At 52.5% G+C, this 22,542-nt stretch overlaps 1 non-coding gene and 1 pseudogene across 1 annotated transcript; both read left to right on the top strand.

The window, feature by feature from the left end:
- Positions 1-9,479: 9,479 nt before the first annotated feature.
- LOC142863896 (5S ribosomal RNA) lies at positions 9,480-9,598 on the top strand. Its single transcript, XR_012914561.1, has one exon. It is a non-coding gene; the product is annotated as a 5S ribosomal RNA (ribosomal RNA).
- Positions 9,599-21,349: 11,751 nt separating this feature from the next.
- LOC142863999 (uncharacterized) lies at positions 21,350-21,469 on the top strand (annotated as a pseudogene).
- The last annotated feature ends 1,073 nt before the right edge of the window (positions 21,470-22,542 follow it).

Consider the following 22,542-nt stretch of genomic DNA (forward strand, 5'->3'; position numbering starts at 1 on the left):
CCGTGTGTGAGTGGACACAACCAGTTCCACATCGCGCCCTGCCTGCCCATCTCCCGTAGGTGAGTGGACACTGCCAGTTCCACACCACGCCCTGCCTGCCTGTGTCCCGTGGGTGAGTGGACACAGCCAGTTCCACACAGCGCCCTACCTGCCCGTCACCCGTGAATCAGTGGACACAGCACGTCCCACAGAGCACCCTACCTGCCTCTGTACCATGGGTGAGTGGACAGGGCCTGTTCCACATTGTGCCCTGCTTGCCCGTCTCCCATCGGTGAGTGGACACAGGCAGTTCCACACAGCGCCCTATCTGCCCGTATCCCATCGGTCAGTGGATACAGCCAGGTCAACACAGTGACCTTCCTGCCCGTCTCCCGTGGGTGAGTTGACATTGCCAGTTCAACACAGCGCCCTGCATGCCCGTCTCCCGTGGGTGAGTGGACACTGCCAGTTCCACACAGCGCCCTACCTGCCCGTCAGCCGTGAGTGAGTGGACACTGCCAGTTCCACACCACGCCCTGCCTGCCCGTCTCACGTTGGTGAGTGGACAAAGCCAGTTCCACACAGTGCCTTACCTACCCATCACCCGTGTGTCAGTGGACACAGCCCATTCCACAGAGCGCCCTACCTGCCTCTCTACCATGGGTGACTGGACAGGGCCTGTTCCACATTGCGCGCTGCCTGCCCGTCTCCCATGGGTGAGTGGACACTGTCAGTTCCACACAGCGCCCTGCCTGCCCGTTTACCATGCGTGAGTGGACACAGCCAGGTCAATACAGTGACCTGCCTGCCCGGTTCCCGTGGTTGAGTGGAAACTGCCAGTTCCACACAGCGCCTTATCTGCCCGTCTCCCGTGGGTCAGTGGACACAGCCAGGTCAACACAGTGACCTGCCTGCCCGTCTCCCTTGGGTGAGTGGACACTGCCAGTTCAGAACAGCGGCCTGCCTGCCCATCTCCCATGTGTGAGTGGACTCAGCAATTTCAACACAGCGCCCTGCCTGCCCGTCTCCCGTGTGTGAGTGGACACAGCCAGTTCAACACAGCGACCTGCCTGCCCGTCTCCCGTGGGTGAGTGGACACTGCCAGTTCCACACAGCACCCTACCTGCCCGACACCCGTGGGTCAGTGGACAGAGCCAGTTCCACACAGTGCCCTACATGCCCGTCAGCCGTGGGTGATTGGACACTGCCAGTTCCACACCACGCCCTGCCTGCCCGTGTCCCGGGGGTGAGTGGACACTGCCAGTACAAAACAGCGCCCTGCCTGTCCGTCCCCCGTAGGTGCATGGACAAAGCCAGTTCCACACAGTGCCTTACCTACCCGTCACCCGTGGGTCAGTGGACACAGCCCGTTCCACAGAGCGCCCTACCTGCCTCTCTACCATGGGTGAGTGGACAAGGCCTGTTCCACATTGCGCCCTGCCTGCCCGTCTCCCGTCGGTGAGTGGACACAGCCAGTTCCACACAGCGCCCTATCTGCCCGTCTCCCGTGGGTCTGTGGACACAGCCAGGTCAACACAGTGACCTGCCTGCCCGTCTCCCATGGGTGTTGGACACTGGCATTTCCAAACAGCGCCCTGCCTGCCCGTGTCCCGTGGGTGAGTGGACACTGCCAGTACAAAACTGCGCCCTGCCTGTCCGTCCCCCGTGGGTGAGTGGACAAAGCCAGTTGCACACAGTGCCTTACCTACCCGTCACCCGTGCGTCAGTGGACACAGCCCGTCCCAAAGAGCGCCCTACATTCCTCTCTACCATGGGTGAGTGTGCAGCACCAGCTCCACACCATGCCCTGCCTGCCCATCTCCCGTGGGTGAGTGAACATTGCCAGTTCCACACAGCGCCCTACCTGCCGGTCACCCGTGGGTCAGTGGACACAGCCCGTTCCACAGAGCGCCCTATCTGCCTGTCTACCATCGGTGAGTGGACAGTGCCTGTTCCACATTGTGCCCTGCCTGCCCGTCTACCGTCGGTGAGTGGACACAGCCAGTTCCACACAGCACACTATCTGCCCGTCTCCCGTGGGTCAGTGGACAAAGCCAGTTCCACACAGTGCCTTACCTACCCGTCTCCCGTGGGTCAGTGGACACAGCCAGTTCCACACAGCGCCCTATCTGCCCGTATCCCGTGGGTCAGTGGACACAGCCAGGTCAACACAGTGACCTGCCTGCCCATCTCCCGTGGGTGACTGGACACTGCCAGTTCCACACAGCGACCTGCCTGCCTGTCACCCGTTGGTCAGTGGACACAGCCAGTTCCACACAGCGCCCTACCTGCCCGTCACCCGTGGGTCAGTGGACACAGCCCGTGCCACAGAGCGCCCTACCTGCCTCTCTACCATGGGTGAGTGGACAGCGCCTGTTCCACATAGGGCCCTGCCTGTCCGTTTCCCGTCGTTGAGTGGACACTGCCAGTTCATCACAGCGAATTGCCTGCCCGACTCCCGTGGGTGAGTGGACACTGCCAGTTCCACACAGCGCCCTACCTGCCCGTCAGCCGTGAGTGAGTGGACACTGCCAGTTCCACACCACGCCCTGCCTGCCCGTGTCCCGTGGGTGAGTGGACACTGCCAGTACAAAACAGCGCCCTACCTGCCCGTCCCAGTGGGTGAGTGGACACTGCCAGTTCCACACAGCTCCCTACCTGCCTGTCAGCCGTGGATCAGTGGACACAGCCAGTTCCACACAGCGCCCTACCTGCCCATCACCCATGGGTCAGTGGACACAGCCAGTTCCACACAGCGCCCTACCTGCCCATCAACCGTGGGTGAGTGGACACTGCCAGTTCCACACAGCGCCCTACCTGCCTGTCACCCGTGGGTCAGTGGACACAGCCAGGTCCACACTGCGCCTTACGTGCCCGTCATCCGTGGGTGAGGAGACACTGCCAGTTCCACACCACGCCCTGCCTGCCCGTGTCCCGTGGGTGAGTGGACACTGCCAGTACAATACAGCGCCCTACCTGCCCGTCCCAGTGGCTGAGTGGACATGCCAGTTCCACACAGCTCCCTACCTGCCTGTCAGCCGTGGATCAGTGGACACAGCCAGTTCCACAAAGCGCCCTACCTGCCCATCAACCGTGGGTCAGTGGACACAGCCCGTCCCACAGACCGCCGTACCTGCCTCTCTACCATGAGTGAGTGGATAGCGCCTGTTCCACATTGCGGCCTGCCTGCCCGTCTCCCGTCGGTGAGTGGACACAGCCAGTTCCACACAGCTCCCTATCTGCCAGTCTCCCGTGGGTCAGTAGACACAGCAAGGTCAACCCAGTGACCTGCCTGCCCGTCTCCCGTGGGTAAATGGACACTGCCATTTCAACACAGCGCCTTGCCTGCCCATCTCTCCTGTGTGAGTGGACACAGCATGTTCAACACAGCGCCCTGCCTGCCCGTCCCCCGTGGGTGAGTGGACAAAGCCAGTTCCACACAGTGCCTTACCTACCCGTTACCCGTGGGACATTGGACACAGCCCGTCCCACAGAGCGCCCTACCTGCCTCTCTACCATGGGTGATTGGACAGCGCCAGTTCCACACCGCGCCCTTCTTACCCGTGTCCCGTGTGTGAGTGGACACAGCCAGTTCAACACAGCGACCTGCCTGCCTGTCTCCCGTGGGTGAGTGGACACTGCCAGTTCCACACAGCTCTCTACCTGCCTGTCACCCGTGGGTCAGTGGACAGAGCCAGTTCCAAACAGCACCCTACCGGCCCGTCAACCGTGGGTCAGTGGACACAGCCTGTCCCACAGAGCGCCCTACCTGCCTCTCTACCATGGGTGAGTGGGCAGCGCCTGTTCCACATTGCGCCCTGCCTGCCCATCTCCCGTGGGTGAGTGGACACACCCAGATCAACACAGCGCCCTATCTGCCCGTCTCCCGAGGGTGTGTGGACACAGCCAGTTCCACACTGCGCCCTGCCTGCCCGTCACCCATGGGTGAGTGGACACAGCCAGATCCACAATGCTCCCTGCTTGCCCATCTCCCTTTGGTGTGTGCACACAGCCTGTTTCACACTGCGCCCTACCTGCCGGTCTCCCGTGGGTGAGTGGACACAGCCACATCCACACTGCACCCGGCCTGCCCGTCTCACTTGGGTCATTGGACACAGCCAGTTCCACACTGTGCCCTGCCTTCCGGTCTACCGGGGTGAGTGGACACAGTCACATCCACACTGTGCCCTACCTGCCCGTCTCCCTTGGGTGTGTGGACTCAGCCCGATCCACTAGGCGCCCAGCCTGCCCGTCTCCCGTGGGTGTGTGGATACAGCCACATCCACACTGCGCCCTGCCTGCCCATCTCCCGTGGGGGAGTGGACACAGCCAGATCCACACGGTACCCTGCCTGCCCGTCTCCGAAGGATGTGTGGACACAGCCATTTCCACTCTGCGCCCTGCCTGCCCTTCACCCATGGGTGAGTGGACACGGCCACATCCACACTGCGCCCTGCCTGCTCATCTCCCATGGGTGTGTGGACACGGCCAGATCTACACAGTGCCCTGCCTGCCCGTCTCCCGTGAGTGAGTGGACACAGCCAGATCCACTCAGCGCCCTGCCTACCCATCTCCTGTGGGTGTGCGGACACAGCCAGTTCCACACAGAGCCCTGCCTGCTCGTCTCCCGTGGGTGAGTGGACACAGCCAGATCCACACAGCGCCCGGCCTGCCCGTCTCCCGTGGGTGTGTGGACACGGCCACATCCACACTGCGCCCTGCCTGCCTGTCTCCCGTGGATGTGTGGACATGGCCAGATACACACAGTGCCTGCCTACCCATCTCCTGTGGGTGTGTGGACACAGCCAGATCCAACACTGCCCTGCCTGCCCGTCTCCCATGGGTGTGTGGACAGAGCCAGATCTACACAGCGCCCTGCCTGCCCATCTCCCGTGGCTGTGTGAACACGGCAAGATCCACACAGCGCCCTGCCTGCCCGTCTCCCGTGGGTTAGTGGACACAGCCAGATCCACACTGCGCCCTGCCTGCTTGTCTCTGGTGAGTGTGTGGACACAGCAAGTTCCACACAGCGCCCTGCCTGCCCGACTCCCGTGGGTGTGTGGACAAGCCAGATTCACACACCGCCCTGCCTGACCGTCTCCCATGGGCTGTGTAGACAGCCAGTTCCACACAGAGCCCTGCTTGCCCGTCTCCCGTGGGTGAGTGGACACAGCCAGTTCCACACTGCGCCCTGCCTTCCCGTCTCACGTGGGTGAGTGGACATGCCAGATCCACAGAGCACCCTGTCTGCCCATCTACCGTGAGTGAATGGACACAGCCAGATCCACACAGTGCCCTGCCTGACCGTATCCCTTGGGTGTGTGGAAAAGCCAGATCCACACAGCGCCTGCCTGCTCGTCTCCCGTGTGTGAGTGGACTCAGGCAGATCCACACTGCGCCCTGCCTGCTTGTCTCTGGTGAGTGTGTGGACACAGCAAGTTCCACACAGCGCCCTTCCTGCCCGACTCCCGTGGGTGTGTGGACACACCCAGATCAACACAGCGCACGGCCTGCCCGTCTCCCATGGGTGTGTGGACACAGCCAGTTCCACACTGCGCCCTGCCTGCCCATCTCCCTTTGGTGTGTGCACACAGCCTGTTTCACACTGCGCCCTACCTGCCGGTCTCCCGTGGGTGAGTGGACACAGCCACATCCACACTGCGCCCTGCCTGCCTATCTCCCGTGGATGTGTGGACACGGCCACATCCACACTGCACCCTGCCTGCCCATCTCCCGTGGGTGTGTGGATACGGGCAGATCTACACAGCGCCCTGCCTGCCCGTCTCCCGTGGGTGTGTGGACACAGCCAGATCCAACACTGCCCTGCCTGACCGTCTCCCATGGGTGTGTGGACAGAGCCAGATCTACACAGCGCCCTGCCTGCCTGTCCCCCATGGGTAATTGGACACAGGCAGACCCACACAGCGCCCTGCCTGCCCAACTCCCGTGGCTGTGTGAACACAGCAAGATCCACACAGCGCCCTGCCTGCCCATCCCCCATAGGTTATTGGACACAGCCAGACCCACACAGAGCCCTGCCTGCTCATCTCCTGTGGCTGTGTGGACACAGCCAGATCCACATGCGCCCTGCCTGCTTGTCTCTGGTGAGTGTGTGGACACAGCAAGTTCCACACAGCGCCCTGCCTGCCCGACTCCCGTGGGTGACTGGACACAGCCAGTTCCACACTGCGCCCTGCCTGCCCGTCTCCCGTGGGTGTGTGGACACACCCAGATCAACACAGCGCATGGCCTGCCAGTCTCCCATGGGTGTGTGGACACACCCAGATCAACACAGCACACGGCCTGCCCGTCTCCCATGGGTGTGTGGTCACAGCCAGTTCCACACTGCGCCCTGCCTGCCCGTCACCCATGGGTGAGTGGACACAGCCAGATCCACACTGCGCCCTGAATACAAGTATTCAGGTGACATGTGTTGCCCGTGCCCCCCTCTCCCCTGTGTTCTTATTCATTTACCTCGGATGTTGTTCCAGCGTATTGTGGGGGTACCAATGTTAAGGTCGGTAACATTGCCCTCTCCCAACCTCCCCCCTCGGGTCAGAGCTTCAAGTGTGCCCAACCCCCAGTCGGTGCGCACCCACTCCATTCCTAATGGAGGTGTCTGCCCATCCCCTCCCTCCACCCGCCCGACACCCACCCGATGAAGGTGATTCCTCTCTGTCCACTTAGGTGTCCATCCGTTCGTACCAATTTGCTGGTGAGCGCGCTCACGTGGTGCTCATGTGTCCATTCTTGGGATACTTGGCTTACTGGAACGGGTTCCAGCTCTGGCCAGGAGAACCACGAGAGGTGCCCTCTCACCGCTGCCCCTCACAGCCGAATAGCACTCTGTGGTGTCCACGCCCCACATTTTATTAATACACTCTGGGATGGATGGGCACTCGGGTCGCTTCCACATCTTTGCGATTGTGAATTGTGCCCTAACTGTAACCCTAACCCTTACCTAGCCCGTCTCCTCTGCCCCTGCCTGACGCGCTCCTCCCCGGCGAGGCCCGTCACTGTCCTGGGCCCCCGCCTGACCTGCTCCTTCCCACCCGGCCTGTCACCATCCTCTGCCCCTGCCTGACTCGCTCCTCCCCACCAGGCCCGTCACCCTCCTCGGCCCCTGCCTGAGCGACACATTCCCGCCCGGCCTGTCACCGTCCTCTGCCCCTGTCTGACATATTCCTTGCCGCCTGGCCTGTCACCGTCCTCGGCCCCTGCCTGACCGGCTCCTCCGTCTCCTGGGCCTTCCAAGGGCTTGGTGTGGACGCTGCTTCCAGGAAGCCCTCCAGAAACCCGGCAGCAGGGTGGCCGCAGCAGTCTCCTGCAGCCGTCCCTAAGACGCGTGCGGGGGACGTGCCCCCACTGTGCCTCGGGGACTCAGCCTGGTGTCTTCCCAGAGGCCCTACGGCTGTCAGCTGCCACTCCCCGCAAGGGGAGAGCCTCGGAGGTGGGGACCGCCTCCTCGTGGGGACGTACACCCAGCTCTCCACGTCGGATTCCGGGGCTCTCTGTCCTGCCAGAAGGCCCAGCTGGCCTGCGGGTCCTTAGAGTGGCAAAAACATCCGAAAACTGAGATTGAGGGTCCGGTGGGTGTCTGCACTTTAGTGCTGGGCACCCCAGGGAGGCCCGGGGGCTGGCTGGACAACGCGGTCTGCTGGGCAGGGGGGGGGGGTTTGGAGGAGCAACTGATGCCCTTTGCACTTTGGGTAGCAAGTGTCTGAGGTGTCTCTGAGCCCTGCGCCATGTCGGGGGGGGGTGGGAGGTCGGGGGGGGGGTGGAGGAGCAGGAGGAGGAGGAGGAGGAGGTGGGAAGGGCCGTGGCCTGCAGTCGTGTTCCCGGGGTGGCTTCTTCCACAGGCTGCTTGGCCTGGGCTCCCTGCACCTGGGCCTTTGGAGGACTGGCCCTGTGCTTGCCAACGCTTCCCCTGCAGGGACCCAGAGCTGGGAGGTTGCATCTCTCAGCCCTGGGTCAGGCAGAGCCCCAGCGGGCCATGCCCACAACCTCTCTCAGCACGGGTCCCCCAGAAGGCTCCTTTGGGACCAGGATTCTCTTGCGGGTGACTCTTTAAGGTCTGGCCCCTGGATGGAGGGGCACCAGGAGTAGAGGAGCAGGAAGGGGAAGGGGGTGGCCATGCGAGGGGACACTTTCAGGCCAAGTCCCAGCTTCAGCCTGATCCTCTGGGAACCCCGGGGTGTACGTCACATCTCCTGGTTGTCCCGCTCTGAGACAAGGAGCCGGGCTTCGCATTCCCCCAGCAGCCAGTCGTGGGCTGAGGACACCTGGGGCATTGGGAACTCCCTGGCTTCTCCTTGGCTTAACATCTGGAGCTGCTTGTGAATCGTGCCGCCACACACACCCGAGTGCAGGTGTCTTCTGCACAGACTGCGGGCCTCGCTCTTCTGAATGCCGCTAGCTCGCCACCCACCCACGGGTGAACCTGGTCAGGGTACTTTCTCTCGGGGGCAGACTCTGATCCTGGCGGGCTACCGGTGTCTCTGTTTGCTCGTTTCTTTCTTCCATTTCGGGAAAGGCTTCCTTACTGGGTGTGGAAATCTCCTATGCCTTTCCTCGCCTATTCTGTCAGCTTTAAAATTCTCTTTCAGTTGCCACCCTCACAGATGGATTAGGAAACTCTTTCCGGTGCACTCATTAGTGAAATGACCTCAATGAAGCTGGAATCCAATATCTAATCGCCGATTTTTAGCGAGTCCACACGCCAGGGTGGTCGGGGTCCAATGCAGCCCCGGCCAGGCCCAGGCCCCTTGGACTGGGCCACAGGAGGACACAGAGGAGGGTCCCGGCCCCCACGGTCGCGTTGCCGGCAGTTCTCCAAGGGCTTGGGCGTTTTCCAGAGGTAGGAGATGGAGGGGACTGATTTCTTCTGCGCCCCACAAACCACGCCACCACACCCATGGGACACATCCCTAGAGAGAGAGAGAGACGCCCCATACACTCGCTCCCCTCCCCCATGCGCTGTGCCCCAGCCCGGGCTCGAGGGAATAGGCAGCAGCCCACCCACAGGGTGGGGGGCGCAGCTGAAAGGGGTTGTCGGGGAGGGCGGCCCCTGCCTGGGGTCAAAGGGCGGGCGACCCGCGCATGCGCAATCGGGGCGGCGGCGGCGGCGGCAGCGGCCACGAGCTGGGGGTGGGGGGCGGGTAGGTGAAGGAGGCCAGGCGAGGAGAGGAAGGGGGCTGGAATGTCTCCACCTCGGTGAGTCCAGCCGTGGAGGCGCATCTTGTGTGAGTGTGAGTGTGAGTGTGTGTGTGTGTGTGTGTGTGTATAGAGAGACAGCCCCCCACCCCGGCCCGCCGCTCCCTGCCCGCCCCGCCCCGCCCCGCCTGTCACCCCCGTCCCTCGGAGCCCGCCGGACCCGGCCGGTGAACTCAACAGGCCCGCCCGGTGCGGGTCAGCGCCGGCGCGGGGCCTGGGGCGGGAGGAGGCGGCGGGGAAGCGCAGAGAGGCTCGGCTTCTTGAGCGGGGCAGGGGCGCCCTCCGCCGTCTAGGGCCACACCACCCTGAACGCGCCCGATCTCGTCTGATCTCGGAAGCTAAGCAGGGTCGGGCCTGGTTAGTACTTGGATGGGAGACCGCCTGGGAATACCGGGTGCCGTAGGCGTCTTCTTTTTTTTTTTTTTTTGTTTTGCCTCTTGTTCTGTCCCCTCTCTGGGAGCGAGGCGGCGGCCCGGGGTGGGGGTCACCCCCACCCTCAGCGCCCGCCGCGGTGCCTGGCGCCCCAGCCCGCACCGTGGGGCCTCCTCTTGTCCCAAGCCGCGACACCGCCGTCACGCGGCAGCATGCGTGGCTTCTGGACTGTCAGGTCTCAGACCAAAGGTCTGCTCTGTGGGAACCGACACGCTGGAGGAAACCTTGAGAGTCTGAGAGGGGAGGGAGTTCCAGAAGAAGGCCAGGATGTCATTTTGAGGGAGTATGTGACCAGAACTCGTCCCGTTGCTTTTGGGGTTCTATGGGCTACACCTAGGAATCTTTGGTGGTGGCACCTGATGTTGGGGGATCCGGAGTCACACCCAGACCTGCTCCACAGGCCTCCTTTTACTTTTCTCTTCGGATTCATTATTTTTTAAAAGTGTCTCTTATCTCTGAGGACTGAACTCTAATTTTTTGCTAAAAACTCCTTCCTAAGGAGGCCAGCTGGGTTAGGCTGGCAAATGGTAAGGAGGCCAGCAGGGTTAGGCTGACAAACAGTAAATTCCCACTAAGCGGCTTTTGTTAACCAAACGAAGCAGTGGTTTACTTCCTGACCTGATTCTGGTATGGCATTAACATCACCTAAAAAATAAGAAGCCCCTGTCTTAACTCAAGCATCCTAGCAGATGCCTATTCTTAAATTTAAACCATCTTAAAACATCCTAGCAGGCGCCTATTGTAAATTTAAAGTGTCCTCCTGTCTGGACCTCCCAGAGTGCTCATACCCTTATCTTAAAGTAAGCATATCTTTTCTGGTCTTCTAGATAAAGACTAACTCTCTCAGCCAATTGCCAGCCAAAGAATCTTTAAACCCACCTATAACCTGTAAGCCCCCGCTTCGAGATGTCCCACCTTTTTTGGGCCAAACCAATGTATGCCTCTCATGTATTGATTTGTGACTTTGCCTGTAACCCCTGCCTCTCTGAAAATGTATAAAACTGAACTGTAGCCCAGCCACAGCGAGTCCACTTGCCCAAGGCCTCTTGGCAGTGGCTCCGGGTCATGGTCCTCAAATTTGGCTCAGAATAAATCTCTTTAAAATTATTTTACAGAGTTTGGCTTTTTTCCGTCGACAATTTTGGCGTAGCCGGCAGGATCTCAGAGAAGACTCAGGACCGCCTAAGGAGCAGCGCGGACTCGGCGCCAGGTACCGGCACGGCCCTTTTAGGCCTCCGACTCCGAGCTTCTCCTTCAGCGGGACTGGTAAGTCCTCCTGAGATCCGGACCTCCCGCTTTTGGTTGATGGTCTTGGTTTATTCTGAGCTGGTTCTTTTCCTAGGAATTGTTGTTTGGGATCCTAATTTAGGTTTGGAGGTGCACTCTAAAGGGCTTTCTCCGTTGCCTTTTTTTTTCCTCTCAAAACTAGTTTCAATTGGCTTGTCTGCGCATTTGGCAAGGAACCCAACTGTCCTATTTGTAGATAGATGAGAGACTGAGTTTCTCAGCTCCGAAGAAAAGGGGCAGCTTTCTCCTCCCAGACCTAAGGCAGCTCTGGGTGACCAGGGCCCTGAATGGGAGTTGCCTGGGGCGATTCCCCAAGGCGTGAGTAGCCCCACAGGGAACCCCCCAACAAATTAATTAAAAAAAGGCTCGTTCAGGAAACGCACATAAGAGCTGATCACTCAGCGTTTTGAGCCCTCTCGGAGGTACTAGACCCCCGAGAGAGAAACTGAGACACCTAAGAGGGTGGGACCGACTCAATGGTGAAACATTGAGGAGCCCCACCCACAAGCAGCACACTGTGATCCAGGACACCAAACCCTAGACCGCAGTTCGGTTCCTTGAAGAAAAAAAAAAGAAGAGGAAGGGCAAGGAAAATGACTCTTTTGGGGGCACCCCAGTTGGTTTGTGGTACCTCTACTTGCAAGTATTTTTGTAAACAAAAAGATTCAAAGGCATGCCAGGTTTTCTAGGGCTCCAGCTGGTTATAGCTAATTCTTGTGCACAAGGTTTTAAGAAAGGGCAAAATTACATCAAGAAAAATTCAGAGCTGAAATGGTCGACCCCCCACTATTAAAATGTCTCAAGCTATCTCTCTTCCTTTCTGGCTACTCTAAAATCTGCTAACTTTTTCTAGTGATGTTAAGATAACTCATTGTTTGTGGTATTTACAATTGAAAGGCTGCCTGGAGACCTTGCAGCCAGTTCTAGCTAAAATGCTAACACAGAATACTCATTTTGCACTGAAGAAAAAAATCAAACTGCCATAGAAACTGCTTTACCCAAAACTTTGATCCACAGGTCTAATTAAGTTACCTATCAGGTCAACTAAAGTTTGCCAGGTGTACAAGTTCCAGTCTCATCAGAAGAAATTTAGATCCAGCTTTCTGTTACAGACTGGTGAGTTTGTGTTACCATTTCATGGCTAACATTCTAAGGTAAAATTTATCAGAAACTTTGTGTGTATGTATGCGTCTGAGAGAGTGTATATGTTTGGGTATGTTTTATGTCTGTCCATGTATCACATGTTTGTGCTTATAGGTTTCAGACTGTTTTAAAATTAAGGAAGCGCTCATAAATTAAACCCAAATGCTTCATGTGAATTTAGTAACTGTTGGTAAATAAGCTGTGTTATTATTAATAAATAAGGTGTTATTAGTAAAGTAATAGTAAAAATGCTTTCAAACTGTCAGCATACATTTGTTTTTGCCTGGCTTTTACTGGACATTTTTAAGTTCTTGAGGTGTAAAGGTTTGATAAAAATGTAATGGGTGATTTTTGTTAAGTAAATTTAATATTTGGTCAAATGATATTAACTGAATCTGGGTTACCAACAAAAATACTTATGTGTTTAACTTTAAGGTAAAAATGCAAATGTACCTGAGTCAACAAATTAGAATAAATAAAACACCAAGTAGAGGAAAAAAAAATCCAAATTTAATTGTTAAAGGTGTATAAAAAAAAAAAAACATTTTGGTTTTGGTCTTTTAATCCTAACTGCAGAAATAGTTTACCTCCACTCATTCAATGCCTGTAGAGAGGTGCACAAGGTGTGTTCAACTCATTTAACAGTACTGTTAGGAATTCAAAGTTGTCCTGAAAGTTGTAAAGAACTTAAATTGAAAGCTTTAGTTTTACCTTGGTCTTGTCCATTTTTGTCCTACTCTTTACAATCTAGCTGGTTATGATTACATTGTGTTACTGTAATAGAGTTTTTGCCTAAAAAAAAATTCTAAATTATTAATTTTTATATAGCAATTTAAGATAAAAAGTGACTGATGGTTAAAATCCATGAGACTCTCAAAGTAATCTTACTCTATAAATGTGCTAAAGTTTATGCACTAAACATTGTTTTGAGATCATTTAGATAGTTTGTTTTTTTTAACAGCTTAATCTTGAACCTCATGTAAAAAGCATGTTACCACTTTGTATCATTGTTTGAGGTGCTAACAAATGGTGCTGAAAGTTTTTTTCCTCAGTCTACAGCCAGGAGATCTTATGTTGATGGGATTTAAAAAAAAAAAAAAAACTAGCTTAAAATAAAGGCTTCAAAAGCAAAATTTTCTGACCTTGCTCACCTCTTGTGCCAATTCTTCCCTAAAGCTAGCCATAAAACCTAAAATTATTCATGTAAAATGCCCATAAAGCAATTATCTGACCTACTTTGTTTTTACTTTGTTTTACTGTAAAACCCCATGCCAGAAAGGGCTTTGTCCTACACCCAAAAGGGAAAAATGCACACTCAAGAGGCCAAGCAAAATCTAAATATAAAATGCCTTGCTGGTTCTGCCACTAAGCCTGTTAGAATTAGCTCATATCCTTTTTGTCCAATCATCTTTCTACACAGCTGTCCATACTTTAAACATAAAAAATGGACAATTTCCCCTGCATCTTTGTGTTCATTCTAAAAACGTCCATGTATAAGTTTTAAGTCCTTCTCTTATTAATCCTATTACTTTTAATGTCAGTAGATTTTCAGCAAGCCTTTAGGAGAACAGTGGCCTTTGCTCCCAAACTTTGGGTGCCAGAGACATTCCCCTATGATGCCAATAGATTTTGTTTGGGGATGTGATGTTTTGGAAGGATCTAATTAGCAAATACCTTTAAACAAGATATTCTAAAATGACTACTATGTTTACAAAATTTAGAAGTGATGTTATATTTTGTTTAAAATAACAAGTCTTATTTAAATGCTTATTGTTTCTGATAAGATTTGAGTTTGTATTTTAATCCGTGTTCTGTTATATATATCTAATTTACAGGGTATAAAAATGGTTAATAAAGTAACTTAAACTTTTAATAGCTAGGATCTAAGTAAGCTGCTAATATAGATGAATTACGTAAATACAAATGCAATAAATACAAATAAATCTTAAAGTCATGTTAAGTTAAAAAATAATCATAAAATGTCATTATATGTCCCTTAGAAATGGGTCATTTATAAGGTAAAGTACTAGAACATCAGTTCTTAAATATAAGTTTAAGTTTATACCTTCATAGCCTTATATTTAGGAATACTAATACAATTGGTGACTAATAGTTCAAAGTTAATTTAACTTCCTAAGTTTTTCTAAGAGTTGACATTATGATTAGTACGTGTAATTAAAACTTCTAGATAAAAGAAGAACAACTCTGTACAAAAATTCTTTTAATAAAATGTTATACAGCATAAGTATTAGTTTGTTAAAAGATAATTTTGTTTATAGGCATTTATGGAAACAAACTTTCCTCTCAGGACTGCTTTAGCTGTGTCCCACAGGTTTTGACAACTTGTGTTTGATAACTTGTGTTAAAAAAAAAAAAAATCTTTTGATTTCCATCTTGATTTCCTCATTTATGAAGTGATCATTTAGTAGAAGGTTGTTTAGTTTCCATGATTTTGTGTAAAAATGAGAGTTCCTGTTAGGGTCGATCTCTACATTTACTCCATTGTGATCTGAAAAAAGACACGGTATAATTTCTATTTTTTAAAAAAAAAAAAAATTGTTTGAGATATGCTTTGTCCTAGGATATGGTCAATCTTAGAGAATGACCTATGAGTTAATGAGAAGAATGTGTATTCAGTGGTTTTGAGGTAGAATGTCCTATAAAATGTAAGTCAGGCCCAATTGTTCTAGAGTTCTGTTTAAGTCCATTATTTTGTTTAATTGGTTTTTTGAAACTACTTATCCAATATGTAAATGATCATTAAAAATTAAGTAGATATAAAAGTTAAAGGTTATAAAAGGTTTATAAAAGTCTTATAGTCTTATAGGTTAAAATTAGATTGATTTGTTTATAAGATTTTATTAAAATTAACTTTGATGATTAGTACACTAACACAATGAAATTTGGCTTTCTCTTTTAAACTAGATTGTCATATGATATTAATAGGAATAACAAGATTTTTTATTCATCTTTTAATAAACTGCAAAAAAGACACAGATTCAGCTTCCTTATTAACTTGTACTGCAGTCTGTCTATTTAGGTCTTATACTTGTTTGAGACACTGAGTCTCCTTTCTCTAAAAAAATAGGATTTTGGCACTTAAAAAAATATATATATATTTGAATTATTAATTTGGCTATAATTTTACAGTAACCTACAATCTTGTTTCATGACAAGTGTCTTAGGATAAACAATTCATGACTTCCTACTTTTTAAAGTTTTCACTAAAATTTAAAGTTACTAAAAATAAAAATTCTAGTCATTGTATGTAATTCTACATATAAGGTGTACCAAAGAATATAAAACAGAATGTTCTTATTAAAATGTGTAACTTTGTCTAATAAGGGCTGAATCAAAATAAATTTAGAAAGAAAATACAAAATTCCACTTGTGTAAGAAAAAGATGTAAAGGGACAATGAATATAGAAATATATTTTGGTAAGAAAGGTTAAACAGAAAGAATAATGTAAAGAAAGGATCTTGCATGAAATTTTTGTCCTAAAATGAATGGTTATTTAGAAAAAGGGAATGTTAGGACAAAATCGAAAGTTTTAAGGTATGTTTTGTAAATGGTTTGTGGTACGTGCAGGTGAGGATGAAGTTTATAAAAAATTTATTAAAAAATTTTGGCTAAAACAAAGATTTCTGTCAATATTAATTTACTCTTAATGAAATAACATGATGTGTACTCATTTTGATTTTATAACATGTTTTTTTTCCTCTTAATATAAAAGGTAGTGTAGTACAAAAGGTTTTTGTTTAATTTTGGTAATTGGCATTTTATGCTTTGGTAAAACATTTTATACTTTGTCAGATAATCTCTGTGCTCTCTTTATTAGGTTTTGACTAACTAGAAAAACTAAAAAAGGGTTAAGATTTGTATCCATATAACTTTATCACCTTTAGATTTATTTGATATCTATCTCTTTGTTAAATTATTTTATAGTGGTTTGTGATTATATATGCACAAATGCTTTAAGCCTTTGATATTTGACAACCTTTCCAAAACTTAAATTCTGAATCCAGCCTTTTGACCTTAAACTAGCTTTTTACACATTAGGATCACCAAAAGTCTAAGACAGACTTTAGATTTATTTTAATGTGTCAAAACTATCCAGGGAACATTATCAAATATAAAATGGTGTTTAACTTTCTTTGGGCTGTACTTATAAGTATATTATTAATATACTAGTATTGTAAAATATTGACATGTCTTGGTATGTGTTATCAGTAATAATTATGGTTATTAGGTAAATTGCTATATGTCACAAAATAACCAATTTGGACTCTCTGTAACCATGGCTGGTCAAGTTTTATCATCTTTTAAGTTATTATTTTACTTTGATTCATCTCAGAAAATGATTCTTTCTGGCTAAGTCTAAAATTGGCTTCTTCAAGTAAAGGCCATGGAAAGGACTGACAAATCCACTTAAATACTGGTTTCTAATAACTTTGGAGATTATATATACCACTGGACTAAAAGAAAACGAAATTCCAAGACTTTAATTAAAAATCTGATATGACCATGAGTATAGCTAATTCAAACCTCATGAGACGGAACTAAATTTTCATATAAAGACTCTTTATTTAAAACATTACTAACTCTTTTATTTTGTTTTCCAGAGTCCTGACAAATTTTAAGTAATTAGCAAGTTTACCTGATCTCTGGGACCTTAAAACCATAGAAATCTGCCAAAGCCCTGTTCAAATGTCCTCCCTCTAAGCCCAGGGAATATCGCGGAAGAGGGGGCGTGCCAGATTGTAAGGGCCAATTCTGAGGGATGGAATTAGTTTAGACCCTCCAGATGAAGGAGGGACACACAAAAGCCTAAAGGAATACTAAATAAGATACTCCGTCTTTTCAGGCCACATGCTGCAGATAGCCATCCCAATCATAAAAGTCTTTCTCTGCTTCCTATAGACTTAGAACTTACTAAGTATAATTTTTATCAGTTATGGATTTATCCAAAAAGAAATATAATAAGTAATTTATCAGCCACCTTACTATAAATTACTAAATTTCCTCCTTAGCTTAATTGTTAATAATGCTTATATTTTGCTACAAGTTGTAGGTAAATTAGTTTTATAACTTTGCCTTTAAAATATTAAAGATCAAATGTTTCTCAAGTTTAATTTATGCCCTCCTCAGGATGTTATACCTATGGAGACTAATTGTCCAGAGGAAAAATTAAATTTATTAGATTCTGAATTGGTATCAGTTTTGTAATCCTCAAATAAAATTTACCATAAAGTTCAATTGACTGTTGATACAGAGGGTAAACGCATTGTAAGTCTGATTAAAAAAAATATGATGATGCATGCAAAGGATTTTTTTGGCTGGTTAGGCTGCTTGTTACCTTCTGATTCTACCTATGACTCTTATTAAGTTTCCTGTAAATGCTATACCAGATACAGGAAAAGGAAAAAAATCAATCAAAGGCCCAGATCATGATAGCTCGCAAAACAGATCTGGTTCAAGATGTTTTTTTTTCAGAGTAGGCCGGAGGCCTGACTCTATCTGGCCCCCTTTAACAATTGGCTATTAAATCAAGTGGAGTCATGTCCCCCCCCTAAGATATAACACCGCCTATTTCACAACACCATGCGACCAGATAGACAACTCTAGGAATGAGCCTTCCTAGCACCATGGGACCAGACATCTCTAGGAATGAGCCTTCCTAGCACCGTGGGACCTCATGCTAGTTATTGGCCTACATATGCATTCCATGGAATGATCTTTGGCCAACAGGGGGAACTGAGGACTGAACTCTAATTTTTTGCTAAAAACTCCTTCCTAAGGAGGCCAGCTGGGTTAGGCTGGCAAATGGTAAGGAGGCCAGCAGGGTTAGGCTGACAAACAGTAAATTCCCACTAAGCGGCTTTTGTTAACCAAACGAAGCAGTGGTTTACTTCCTGACCTGATTCTGGTATGGCATTAACATCACCTAAAAAATAAGAAGCCCCTGTCTTAACTCAAGCATCCTAGCAGATGCCTATTCTTAAATTTAAACCATCTTAAAACATCCTAGCAGGCGCCTATTGTAAATTTAAAGTGTCCTCCTGTCTGGACCTCCCAGAGTGCTCATACCCTTATCTTAAAGTAAGCATATCTTTTCTGGTCTTCTAGATAAAGACTAACTCTCTCAGCCAATTGCCAGCCAAAGAATCTTTAAACCCACCTATAACCTGTAAGCCCCCGCTTCGAGATGTCCCACCTTTTTTGGGCCAAACCAATGTATGCCTCTCATGTATTGATTTGTGACTTTGCCTGTAACCCCTGCCTCTCTGAAAATGTATAAAACTGAACTGTAGCCCAGCCACAGCGAGTCCACTTGCCCAAGGCCTCTTGGCAGTGGCTCCGGGTCATGGTCCTCAAATTTGGCTCAGAATAAATCTCTTTAAAATTATTTTACAGAGTTTGGCTTTTTTCCGTCGACATCTCTATGATTGCATTTTCTTTTCTCTCTCTTTTCAAGCAGATGATGGGAGTCCAAGTATGAAGGTGACATGTGTTGCCCGCGCCCCCCTCCCCCCTGTGTTCTTATTCATTTACCTCTGATGTTGTTCCAGCGTATTGTGGGGGTACCAATGTTAAGGTCAGGTACGTTGCCCTCTCCCAGCCTCCCCCCTCGGGTCAGAGCCTCAAGTGCGCCAATCCCCCAGTCGGTGCGCACTCACCCCATTCCTAATGGAGGTGTATGCCCATCCCCTCCCCCCACCCGCCCGACACCCACCCGATGAAGGTGATTCCTCTGTGTCCACTTAGGTGTCCATCGGTTCGTACCCATTTGCTGGTGAGCACGAGCACGTGGTGCTCGTGTGTCCATTCTTGGGCTACCTGGCTTACTGGAACGGGTTCCAGCTCTGGCCAGGAGAACCACGAGAGGTGCCCTCTCACCGCTGCTCCTCCTAGCTGAATAGCACTCCGTGGTGTCCACGCGCCACATTTCATTTACGCACTCGTGGGTCGATGGGCACTCGGGTCGCTTCCAGGTCTTTGCGATTGTGACTTGTGCCCTGAGTCTAACCCTAACCCTTACCCAGCCCGTCTCCTCCTCGGCCCCTGCCTGACTGACTCCTTCCCGCCCGGCTGTCTCCTGTCACCGTCCTCTGCCCCTGCCTGACACGCTCCTCCCCGCCCGGGCCGTCACCGTCCTCGGCCCCTGCCTGACGGGGCTCCTCCGTCGCATGGGCCTTCCAAGGGCTTGGTGTGGACGCTGGTTCCAGGACGCCCTCCCAGGAACCCGGTAGCAGGGCGGCCGCAGCGTCTCGCGCCACCCAACCGTCCGCCGGCCGGCGGCCGTCGCTAAGTGGCCTGCGGGGGACGTGCCCCCACTTTGGGGCGGGCGCCCAGCCTGGTGTCTTCTATGAGGCCCCGTGGCTGCTTTCCCCCCCGCAAGGGGAGCGCCGCGGAGGTGGGGACCGCCTCCTCGTGGGGACGTACACCCAGCTCTCCATGTCGGATTCCGGGGCTCTCTGTCCTGCCAGAAGGCCCAGCTGGCCTGCGGGTCCTTAGAGTGGCAAAAACATCCGAAAACTGAGATTGTGGGTCCGGTGGTTGTCTGCACTTCTGTGCTGGGCACCCCAGGGAGGCCCGGGGGCTGGCTGGACAACGCGGTCTGCTGGGCAGGGGGGGGGGTTTGGAGGAGCAACTGATGCCCTTTGCACTTTGGGTAGCAAGTGTCTGAAGTGTCTCTGAGCCCTGCGCCATGTCGGGGGGGGGGTGGGAGGTCGGGGGGGGGGGTGGAGGAGCAGGAGGAGGAGGAGGAGGAGGTGGGAAGGGCCGTGGCCTGCAGTCGTGTTCCCGGGGTGGCTTCTTCCACAGGCTGCTTGGCCTGGGCTCCCTGCACCTGGGCCTTTGGAGGACTGGCCCTGTGCTTGCCAACGCTTCCCCTGCAGGGACCCAGAGCTGGGAGGTTGCATCTCTCAGCCCTGGGTCAGGCAGAGCCCCAGCGGGCCATGCCCACAACCTCTCTCAGCACGGGTCCCCCAGAAGGCTCCTTTGGGACCAGGATTCTCTTGCGGGTGACTCTTTAAGGTCTGGCCCCTGGATGGAGGGGCACCAGGAGTAGAGGAGCAGGAAGGGGAAGGGGGTGGCCATGCAAGGGGACACTTTGAGGCCAAGTCCCAGCTTCAGCCTGATCCTCCTGGGAACCCCTCTCTGAGACAAGGAGCCGGGCTTCGCATTCCCACAGCAGCCAGTCGTGGGCTGAGGACACCTGGGGGGTTGGGAACTCCCTGGCTTCTCCTTGGCTTAACATCTGGAGCTGCTTGTGAATTGTGCCGCCACACACACCCGAGTGCCGGTGTCTTCCGCACAGACTGCGGGCCTCGCTCTTCTGAGTGCCGCCAGCTCGCGACCCACCCACAGGTGAACCTGGTCAGGGTACTTTCTCTCAGGGGCAGACTCTGATCCGGGGGGCTAACTGTGTCTCTGTTTGCTCGTTTCTTTCTTCCATTTCGGGAAAGTCTTCCTTTTTGGGTGTGGAAATCTCCTATGCCTTTCCTCGCCTATTCTGTCAGCTTTAAAATTCTCTTTCAGTTGCCACCCTCACAGATGGATTAGGAAACTCTTTCCGGTGCACTCATTAGTGAAATGACCTCAATGAAGCTGGAATCCAATATCTAATCGCCGATTTTTAGCGAGTCCACACGCCAGGGTGGTCGGGGTCCAATGCAGCCCCGGCCAGGCCCAGGCCCCTTGGACCGGGCCACAGGAGGACACAGAGGAGGGTCCCAGCCCCCAGGAAGCGGTGCCGGCAGTTCTCCACGGGCTTGGGCGTTTTCCAGAGGTAGGAGATGGAGGGGACTGATTTCTTCAGCGCCCCACAAACCACGCCACCCCACCCCACCCATGGGACACATCCCCAGAGAGAGTCCCCATACACTGGCTCCCCTCCCCCTTGCGCTGTGCCCCAGCCCTGGCCCGGGGGAATAGGCGGCAGCCCACCCACAGGGCGAGGGGGGGGCGCAGCTGAAAGGGGTTGTGGGGGAGGGCGGCCCCTGGCTGGGGTCAAAGGGCGAGCATCTGGCGCGGCGCGCTGTGGGCAGTCAGCGGTGGCGACGGGCTGGGGGTGGGCAGCGGGTAGGTGAAGGAGGCCGGGGGAGGAGACGAGGGGGGCTGGAAGGGCTCCACCTTGGCGAGTCCAGCCATGGAGGCGCATCTTGTGTTAGTGTGAGTGTGTGTGTGTGTATAGAGAGACAGCCCCCCACCCTGCCCCGCCCCGCCCATCACCCCCTTCCTTCCCTGGGAGCCCACGGGGCCTGGGGCTGGAGGAGGCGGCGGGGAAGCACAGAGGGTGGCCACACCACCCTGAATGCCCCTTATCTCGTCTGGTCTTGGAAGCTAAGCAGGGTCGGGCCATCGTTAGTACCTGGATGGGAGACCGCCTGGGCATACCGGGTGCCACAGGCTTCTTCTTCTTCTTCTTCTTTTTTTTGCCTCTTGTTCTGTCCCCTTTCTGGGAGGGCGGCAGCGGCCGGGGTGGGGGTGACCCCCACCCTCGGCGCCCGCCGTGGTGCCTGGCGCGCCAGCCCTCATCGTGGGGCCTCCTCTTGTCCCAAGCCGCGACACCACTGCCACGCGGCAGCATGCGTGGCATCTGGACTCTCAGGTCTCAGACCAAAAGTCTGGCACCCTGTCTGACCGTCCCCCATGGGTGTGTGGACACAGCCAGATCCACACCGCGCCCTGCCTGCCCGTCTCCGGTGGGTGTGTGGACACAGCCAGATCTACACAGCGCCCTGCCTGCCCGTCTCCGGTGGGTGAGTGGACACAGCCACATCCACACAGCACCCTTTCTGGCCAGATCCAAACAGCACACTCTCTGCCCGTCTCCCGTGGGTGTGTTGACACAGCCACATCCACACAGCACCCTTCCGCCCGTCTCCCATGGGTGAGTGGACACAGCCAGATCCACACCGCGCCCTGCCTGCCCGTCTCCGGTGGGTGTGTGGACACAGCCAGATCCACACCGCGCCCTGCCTGCCCGTCTCCGGTGGGTGAGTGGACACAGCCACATCCACACAGCACCCTTTCTGACCATCTCCCATGGATGTGTGGACACAGCATGTTCCACACAGCGCCCTGCCTGCCCATCTGCCGTGGGTGAGTGGACAGAGCCAGATCCACATAGCGCCCTCCCTGCCCGTCTCCCGTGAGTGTGTGTTCACGGCAACATCCACACGGCGCCCAGCCTGCCCATCTCCCGTGCGTGAGTGGACACAGCCACATCCACAGCGCCCTGCCTGCTCGTCTACCGTGAGTCAGTGGAAACAGCCAGATCTACACTGCGCCCTGCCTACCCATCTCCCGTGGGTGAGTGGACACAGCCACATCCACACTGCAACCTGCCATCCCGTCTCCCGTGGGTGTGTGGACACGGCAAGATCCACACTGCGCCCTGCCTCCCCGTCTCCCGTGGCTGTGTGGACACGGCAAGATCGACACTGCGCCCTGCCTCCCTGTCTCCTGTGGGTGAGTGGACA

The sequence above is a fragment of the Microcebus murinus genome, chromosome 23, assembly GCF_040939455.1.
Source record: "Microcebus murinus isolate Inina chromosome 23, M.murinus_Inina_mat1.0, whole genome shotgun sequence".
Classification (NCBI taxonomy): domain Eukaryota; kingdom Metazoa; phylum Chordata; class Mammalia; order Primates; family Cheirogaleidae; genus Microcebus; species Microcebus murinus.